Raw genomic sequence first — 9,613 nt, 5'->3', positions numbered from 1 at the left:
GATTAGGTTTCAAAGTCCCCCTTTTACTTTATTGTGGCTTCTCTTGGAATGTTTGTATACACACCTGGTCATCTTGTTTGGCAAGTCCCAAGGAGGCTGACTTCTTTGTTCAGTGAGTGAGATAAACTCCCATTTTTTCCTTCCGCCTTCCCCACTCCTGCCTTAGCTGTTCCAGAGTGATTTAAGCTATGTATTCTCTGGATAGGAGGAGAGGTATTAACTATTTGCTCTCAAGTGTCCTAGGCTGGGGAAGGTAAGGTCTTACTGCAAGCTGGCTGCAAGCTGCCCAAACTGTTGGTCCTTATTTAATTTTCTTGTCTCGGTTTCCTATTCCACCACCCCAGGAATTTTCCTAGCTTCTAACTATCCTCTCACATATACTTTAATAATAATAAAAAAAGAATTGATGAGACCAAAAAAATGTATGTGCTAAATCTGGCACCTCTAATCCTACATCATCATAAGTGCAAATGTAGAAAAAGTGTTGCAAGTATTACAAGATCAGTATATTTATGATGAAAATAAAAGCAGAGAATAAAAATTTGAAATTGGTGAAAAATGACCAATAAAAAGCAAACAAGCAAACTTCCCATTCCTTCCTCCCAGCCTCTGGCAACCACCATTCAACTTTCTGTCTGTATGAGTCTGACTACTCTATGCACTTAATATAAGTGGAATCATATAATATTTGACTTTTTGTGTCTAGCTTATTTTACTTAGGGTGTCTTCAAGGTTCATCCATGTTATAATAAGCATCAGAATTTTATTCCTCTTTCAGGCTGAATAATATTTCATTGTATGTACATGCCACATTTTGTTTATCCATTCCCCTGTAGATGGACATTTGTGTTGTTCCCACCTTTTGGCTATTGTGAATAGTGCTGTTATGAACACTGATGTATAATTATTTGTTTGATTCCCTGCTTTCAATTTTTTTGAGTATATATCAAGAAGTGAAATTGCTGTTATGTGGCAATTCTATCTTTACTTTTTTGAGAAACTTCTATACTGTTTTCCACAGTGACTGTATCATTTTACATTCCCACTAGAAATGACAAGAGTTCCAATTTCTCTACATCCTCACTAACACTTGTTATTTTCTGGTTTTGTATGTTTGTTTTGGTAATAGATAGCCTAATGAGTGTGAAGTGGTTTCTCATTGCGGGTTTGATTTGCATTTCCTAAATGATTAGTGATATAGATCATCTTTTCATGGGCTCATTGGCCATCTGTATCTTCTTTGGAGAAATGTCTATTCAAGTCCTTTGCCCAATTTGGAGTTGGTTTTTGTTGTTGTTGTTGAGCATTGTAGGAGTTCTTTGTATATTCTGGATGTTAATCCTTTTTCAGATAAATAATTTTAAAATATTTCCCCCCATTCTGTAGGTTGCTTTTTCACAATGATGATGGTGTCCTTTAACGCACAGTTTTAATTTTGATAAAGTCCAATTTACTTATTTTTTCTTTTGTTGCCTGTGATTTTGATGTCATATCATCACTGCCAAATCTGATGCCATGAAGCTTATTTTTTGTTTTCTTCTAGCAACTTTATAAGTTTAGGTCTTTGATCCATTTTGAGTTATTTTTATACATGGTGTAAGGTAAGGATCCAACTTCATTCTTTTTACGTGGGTTTCCAGTTTTTCCAGCACCATTTTTTGGAAAAACTATCCATTTCCCATTGAATGGTCTTGGCACCCTTGTTGAAAACCATTGACCAATGATTTATTTCTAGGCTCTCATTCTATCCCATTGGTCTATATATCTGTGTGGCACTGTCTCACTGTTTTGATAATTGTAGCTTTGTAGTAAGGGTTGTAATCAGGGCATATGAGTCCTCTGACTTTGTTTTTCTTTGAAACCAAATTTTTAATCCACTTTCTCAAATTATTCATAGGCAGCTGCCATCTTGGCAACACTGAAAAAAACATGGCAAGTATTTCTAGTAAGAATTAGTCTTCTTCGTAAATTCTTGATAATAAGGAGCCTAAAGACAGCAGTCCTAGTTTGGAATCAATATAGTCCCTTTACTTTCCTTAGCCAAAACTCTTAAAATAGAATTTGCAGTGGCTTATTCTTGTGTGCAGGCCAGCACTGCCCAGATGGGAAATCAACCAAGGAAGACTTCCTGGATTAAGTTTAACTTAGTTAGGTAACTCTTAATTTTAGCTATCAGACTCCATCAGTTTGCCCAGAATACAGAAGAGAACAAACTTGTTTAAAACAAGATGTTTTGGATTTTTCTCAGGCAGTGTTGCTGCACTTTCAAGGTTAGACTAATAAAAACAAAAGTCAGTGAGAGAAAATCTATGACAGAAACTTGCAGGCAAATTCTCAAAATGATGCAGAGCCTTGCTGTTTTGCCTCTAAATGATAAGAAGAGAATCAAGCTTATTTTAGTGTGGTCTCTGAGAGTCTCCATGTTAGGTTTTGTAGAAGAAAAATTATAGTTTGAAAAACTTCTTGGTATTTTGCTCTTCTCCTAGCAGAGGTAGGGTGGGGTAATAAGAAAGAATGTTGGCCTGTGTCTAAGGAGTTCTGGCTTCCAGTGGGACATTGCCACTAACTTGCTATGGGAACTAAGTCACTGGCTTTCTGAGTTACAATTTCATCAACTATGGGTTCAAAGAATTGCTGGATCTCTAATCTCTTTACCAGCTCTAATAATATTACAGAATTTTTCACACTTTCCCTAGATATTTCTCTTATTATTCTCTAATTCTTAGAAAATGGTATATAACTGTTATGAGCACTCATGTTTTGTCTGCTGTGCTAAATTATAAGGTCCTAAAAACATTTCATATTCAGTCTGCTATTCCTCACAATTTAACACTGCAACTGTTACAAGTTAAATAAATATTTGAAGGAATGGAGAATGTGTTGAACTATTTGTTGTTTTGTTTCGTTTTGAAGATTATTTTCCAATAATTGTTTTGCTTTTTGGTGAGATAAATATCCTTTAGCTAGGTGATAATAATTATATTATAGTAATGATAATATCCCCTATTTTACAAAATGATTTATGGTTTATTTTATAATATAAAAACCCAGAAGCATTATGTTAGTTTTCTATTATACCGCTTTTTGGTAAGTAACCTTCAGGGAAGATTTCCTATGAACACTTGGCATGGTAAAAGGCTAATGTAACGAATCAGGACTAGTTAGCATTACTAGTTAGGACTTCTAAAGTTGCAAATGTCAGAAGATCTAGCTCAAACTTGTTCATCCAAAATGGAAAATTTATTTGACTCATGTATCTGAAAAGTTCAGGCTTGGCTGAATCCAGAGCTGAATGACGTCATTAGGACTCAGTCTTAACTCTTTCCATTTCTTTTGCTTGTTTTTTTTCTGTTGACTTAAATCTGAGGCCAGCTCTTCACTTATGGCTACTCGCTAACAGCTCCAAGCTTATATTCTATCCTCTAATCTTGGTGTTAGGACAGTGTTTCTTTCAAAACAGTTCTAATGACTTCCAGAGTTGAGTTTCATTGTTTGATTGGGTTGTATGTGGGGATGTGCCTGCACATCATTATTCCAGGAATATAGTGTACACTGATTCGCTAGGACTGGGTTATGTGCCCATATTGGTGTCCACAAGTAGCATTTACCTCCTCCTGAATCTCTTTGACTTAGAAAGATGGTAGGGTGGCTCCCTGTTGGAAAACTCAGGGCTATTAAGCAGAAAAAGGTACAATGGATAATGGGCAAGAAAGAACAGTGGGAATCCACAACAAAATTAACAAAAAAGAGGTCCTTGTTATGCAAATTAAAACTATTTTAAGTCTGTTTATATACAAAAGATTAACTGAGAAATCAACTCTAAACACAAATTCATTTCTAATGTCTACCTACCATTTGAGCTTTCTGATATAGCTTTGAATATGGTAAACATCTTAATGAAAAAGCAAACTCATGTCAGTTATGATTTACATTTGGCTGCAAATGACAGATCTAACTACAGTGGCTTAAACAGATAAGGGTTACTTTTTAAGAAGTCCAGAGGCAGGTTGTTGCTAACAATGGTTTGGTGCTTTATGAATGCTAAGTCTCCTGATATTTTCTTCCTGGCCCCCAAATGGCTGCTTTAATTTTGGCGTTCATGTTCAAGTTTGCATTAGAAGGAAGCAGACAAGTACAAAAGGCCAAGAACTGCTTGCTGTATTTATTTTTTTCTGTATGATTTTTAAAAAAAATATTTTTATTGATTTCAGAGAGGAAGGGAGGAGAGAGAAATATCAATGGTGAGAGAAAATCCTTTATCGGCTTCCTCTTGCACGCCCTCTACTGGGGAGCAAGCCAGCAACCTGGGCATATGACCTGACTGGAATTTAACCATGACCTCCTAGTTCAGTGGTTGGCAAACTCATTAGTCAACAGAGCCAAATATCAACAGTACAATGATTGAAATTTCTTTTGAGAGCCAAATTTTTTAAACTTAAACTTCTTCTAACACCACTTCAAAATAGGCTCGCCCAGGCTGTGGTATTTTGTGGAAGAGCCACACTCAAGGGGCCAAAGAGCCGCATGTGGCTCGCTAGCCGGGGTTTGCCGACCACTGTCCTAGTTCATAGGTCGACAATCAACCACTGAGACACACCAGCCGGGCTTTCTGTATGTGTTTTAAAGAGTATAACCACTCCCCAGCCTTCCCGCTGTAATTTGACAGTCTGTTCAGTGCTTTACTTCCTCTGTATCTATCTTTTTGTTCATCAGGTTATAATGGGCTGCAGAGTGTTGGGGATGGGGGCGGGGGAGAGATCAACCAAAGGACTTGTAGGCATGCATATAAGCACAACCAATGGACACAAGACACTGGGCGGGGGAGGGGGGGGAATGAGGGCATGCGACAGGGGGTAAGGGAGCCTGGGGGAAGGTTAATGGGGGGAAAAAAGGAGATATATGTACTACTATATGTAATACTTTGAACAATAAAAAAAAGTATAACCAGATGTTCTAATCAACACTTCTACATACTAGTATATCTTATTCATCACATGGTCACATATTTCTTTTGTGGAGGCTGAGAAATACAGTGTTTTAGTTTACCTCAGTACCACCCCGAATTAAACCAGGCTGTAATGGTAAGAAAAGGGAGTTAAATGGATATTGGGTGACTGGTCAGTTTGAGCTGCTATAACAAAATACCCAAAACTGGGTGGTTTACACAATAGATATTTATTTCTCACAGTTCTTGAGACTAGGAAGTCCAAGATCAAGGTACTGGCTGATTTGGTTCCCTGGTGAGTGCATTCTTTCTTGGCTTGCAAATGGCCCCCTTCTGGCTATGTCCTTACATGGTAGAGAGAGAGAGTTCTTATAAGGAAACTTGTCACATGAGGCCCCACCCTCATGACCTCATTTAAACCTAATTATATTATAGCTCCACATACCATCATGTTAGGTGTTAGAGCTTCAACATACAAATTTGCAGGTGACATATAAAATCAGTATACAACATTCTATTCCTGGCCCCCCAAATTCCTGTCCTTCTTGCATGCAAAATACATTCACTCAATCTTAATAGTTCAAAAAATCTTAACTTTAACTCAAAGGTCTAAAGTTCAAATCTCATCTAAATATCTAAATCAGATATGGGTGCTACAGGGAGGTATGATTCATCCTGAGGCAAAATTCCTCTCCAGCTGTGATTCTATGAAACCAGATACATTATGTGTTTCAAAAATACAATGGTGGGACAGGCAAAGGATAAACATTCTCATTCCAAAATGGAGAAATTGGAAGGAAGAAAAGGCTGTCAGATTGCACAATTCCAAAACTTGGTAAGACAAATAACATTAGATCTTGAGGCTTCAGAAAAAATCCTTTTTGGTTCAATGCACTGTTTTCCAGACCTACTGGGGGAGGGGGGGACGGGGGGAGAGGGGAGGGGGGAGTGGTCTTGCTTCTACAGCTCTGCCAGGTAGGGTTGTACACCGAAAGCCTGTTGTCTACCACCCCCACCACCCCAGCCCCCAAGGCTGTATGCAGGTGGCTGCTGTCTGGACGGTTGAATCTGAATCAACAGCCACAAAACACACCCAGAGCGCGCATACACACACACACACACACACACACACACACACACACACACACACACACGTACACGCACACACCCTTCCCCTCCTTGAAACTGAGGAGGCAGCCCTGATGATCTATAAATCACCTTTGTGGTGATTTTTCCTTCTTCTTAAAGAATAGCACACATTTTCAGCTGTATAGTTCTATAGTCCAGTCCTGTAGGATCTGAGAAGTCTGATAGCCTTCCTTCATTTTCTGCTGGGGTGGATGATAAGGTTTATGGTTCACACCCATACTAACCTCCTTATCAACCTGTTTGGTCACACCCTTAATGTTCTCTTCAAAACAACCTTTCTTATTTTTTACAGTATGAACAGAGTGAGACTATTACAAATCTTTAAGTTCTGGTTCACTTTCACTTAACAATTCCTTCTTCAATTCATTTCTCTCTTCCTGTGTTTTACTGTAAGCAATCAGGAAGAATCCAACTGCTCCTTCAACACTTTGTGTAGAAATCACCTGAGCTAACTAACCAGTTTCATAATTTGCAAGTTTACTTTCTACAAAACACTAAAGTATAGTTCAGCCAAGTTCTCTGGTCACATTTTAACAAGGATCACCTTTTTATCCACTGTCCAATAACATGGAGATTTCACCAGAATGGCTTTTACTGCCCCTATTTCAACTAACATTGTATTGATGATTATTTCTGTAGTTTCTAAAAAGATGTATAGGCCCTAGCCAGGTAGCTCAGTTAGTTAGAGCTTTGTCCCAGTACACTAAGGTTGCAAGTTTGATCCCTGGTCAGGGCATATACAAGAATCAAACAGCGAATGCATAAATGGTTAGAACAACAAACAGATGTTTCTCTCTCCTCTCTCTCTCTCCCTCTCTCCCTTCCTCCCTCCCTCTCTCTATCTCTCAAATCAATAAATAAAAATTTGTTTTAAAATAAATAAAAAGATGTATAGGCTGAGAAGTCCCATGGTCTACAAGCAGCAAGCTGGAGACAGAAGAGCCAATGGTATATAGTTCCTGTCCAAGTCCAAAGGTCTGAGAACCAGGAAACCTGAGTTTGAGTCTGAGTCCAAAGGCAGAAGACGAATGTCCCAACTCAAAGACACTCAGGCAAAGAGCTTATTCTCCCTTACTCAGCCTTTTAGTTCTATGCAGGCTTCCATGGATTGCATGAGGCCCACCCACATTGGGGAGGGCAATCTGCTTTACTCAAGTTTACCAGTACAAATGTTAATCTCACCTAGAAACACCCTCATAGACTCACGCAGAATAATAATTAACCAAATATCTAGGTACTCCATTGCCCAGTCAAGGTGACACACAAAATTAACCATCACAGTGACATTGCAGTTTCTGCCACAAAGATATTAGTGAAAACATTTTAATTTCTTTCTCTTCATTTTCAACTGTTTTGTTTTATACATATATATATATATATATATATATATATATATATATATCTTTTAGTTACATAGATATATTTTTTAACTGCACCCCAGTTTCTTTTTATTTCTCTTTTGTTCTTGTTTTCCTTTTTTTTTTTTTTTAAGTATGGAAGCTCAAGTATAAGATGTAGATTTTTTTAAAGTTTTACAGACAAAAACAGAATAAAACAAAAAACTCCTTTTACATTCCACAAAAATTGACAGAAAAGCACCTAGCCAGAAGAGCAGATCGGTCTGAAGGCCCCACCCTGCACACCCCACAACATCCTCTCGGTGGGACAGGGGATAGTCGATGTGGGACAATGCTGAGGGTCACCTCTCTTTTCTCCCAGAGCTGTCCCGTCCTCCCACCCCCCAACCCCAAGCAACTCCCAAATACATGAGTTATTTCATAATTTTTTTGTTTTATTTTTTTTATACCAATATAACTAAAAGGTGGGAGGAAAGGGGAGTCAGATAGTGTATTTTATGCCTATAAACAGGTGGTGGTGGGGACATGGGGCTGGGCAAACAGAATACATACAGTCAATATGGAAACATTGAGGTGTGTTGTTTTTTTTTTAAGTAGTATGATCAGTATTATCAGGAAGCATATATATAATGTATAATCACAGTGGTGTGGCAAGTGTGTGTTTTTTAATGTTTTTATTGATTTTTATTTTTTAGAGAGAGAAGAAGGGAGAGGTTAGAGAGATAGAAATATCTATGAGAGAAACATCATTGATTGGCTGCCTCCTATGCCCCTCTCCCCGCCCCCACAGTGGGTTGAGCCTGCAGCCCTGACCAGGAATTGAACCAGTGGCCTCTTTGTTCCTGGGACAACACTCAACCACTGAGCTACACCGGCCAGGCAGAAACATTGAGGTTTTTTTGGGTTTTATGAAACACTGAGTTTTGATAGCAAAACTGGTGGGGAAAGCAGGCCTTGGAGACAGAGACAGGTCTTTATCAGCTTTATTCTCAGGGTATGATGGCTCCATGCAGGTCAGTGACACAAGTTACTGTGTGACCTGTCAGGGAGGGAAGGGACAAAGGAAGGGAGCAGAGTTGTGTAAGAAAGGAATCTAAGGAGTGCATAGCATGTCCGGTTAAGGTGAAGCAGAGGTTTTACAATTGCTGCTTTCTCTTCAAAGCATCCACCAAGTCATTCTTAAGAGCTTCTTGTTTTGATTTGTCTGTAAAAGTCTGCACAGACCTCAGCCCATCGATGATGTCCTTTGTTTTTCCAAAGTAGATCTCATTCAGCATACTTCGGATTTTGTTTCCCATATCCTCTACCAAGCGCCCGATATTGGCGATGTGTGGCGAGCAGTAACTCACAGTTTCATCTTTCTCCATCTGTAAGGCTGCCTCCGAGGTTCATGGTGCCAGAGCCAGATTTGTTGGTTTGTAGCCACAGCATCGCTGAGGAGGTCAGCTTCTGATGGGTGGTGCAGCCATTGGTTTCTCCTGCACTTCCACCACATGGATGGAATCCCAACAGCCTCTGATCTTCTTTCATCCATCTCCAGCCTTCTTATGAGGATCACCCCAGCAAAGCCATGATCCAGATCCCACAGATTGACAGATGAGATGCCGCCTTCAAAATACAGATCTTGATACTGGTCAAAGGCATTGTTGGCTTCCACCTCCAGCTTTCTCACCCGAGCAGAAGGCATGCCCCATCTTCCATCTCCTATAGATGGTGACCTGTAGGAGTCCCCATCTCTGTTGTAATCACACAAAAGGTAATCCTTTCCCACCATCTTCTTGGACGATTTTCAGTGTCTGGTCAACAGAAGACAGATCTTCACTTAGACTGGGGACCAGGTCAATCAGGTCAATCTTGATTTGCTGTGGAGGCAGGTGCCTCATTAAGTCCAAGACATAGTTCAGCTGCTGATCATTCATGGTGGTGATGGCGGCAGAGCCCTCACTCCCAACTACCCAGGTGTCCAACTAGTTACATAGATATTAAGAATAAAGGAAATGTTTGATTCCAAACAAAAAATGACTCCTTTGTCAAGATATTTTTTTATCAACTCGTGTTTTTTTTTATTTTGCAAATAATTTCTAAAAACAGAATCATTTATTGTATTTTATTTTATGACCTACCTTTTTCTACTTTAAACATTTTTTTCTGCTACAAAATG

At 39.0% G+C, this 9,613-nt stretch overlaps 1 pseudogene across 1 annotated transcript; it reads right to left on the bottom strand.

Moving 5' to 3' along the window:
- Positions 1 to 8,593: 8,593 nt before the first annotated feature.
- Positions 8,594 to 9,371, bottom strand: LOC307113545 (F-actin-capping protein subunit beta-like; annotated as a pseudogene). The gene has a single exon. The product of its transcript is annotated as an F-actin-capping protein subunit beta-like (transcript).
- Between the last annotated feature and the right edge of the window lie 242 nt (positions 9,372 to 9,613).

The sequence above is a fragment of the Cnephaeus nilssonii genome, assembly GCF_951640355.1.
Source record: "Cnephaeus nilssonii genome assembly, chromosome: 17".
In the NCBI taxonomy this organism is placed as follows: domain Eukaryota; kingdom Metazoa; phylum Chordata; class Mammalia; order Chiroptera; family Vespertilionidae; genus Cnephaeus; species Cnephaeus nilssonii.
Note: the sequence above shows the minus strand (reverse complement) of the source record. Positions and strands in the feature narration are given on the sequence as shown.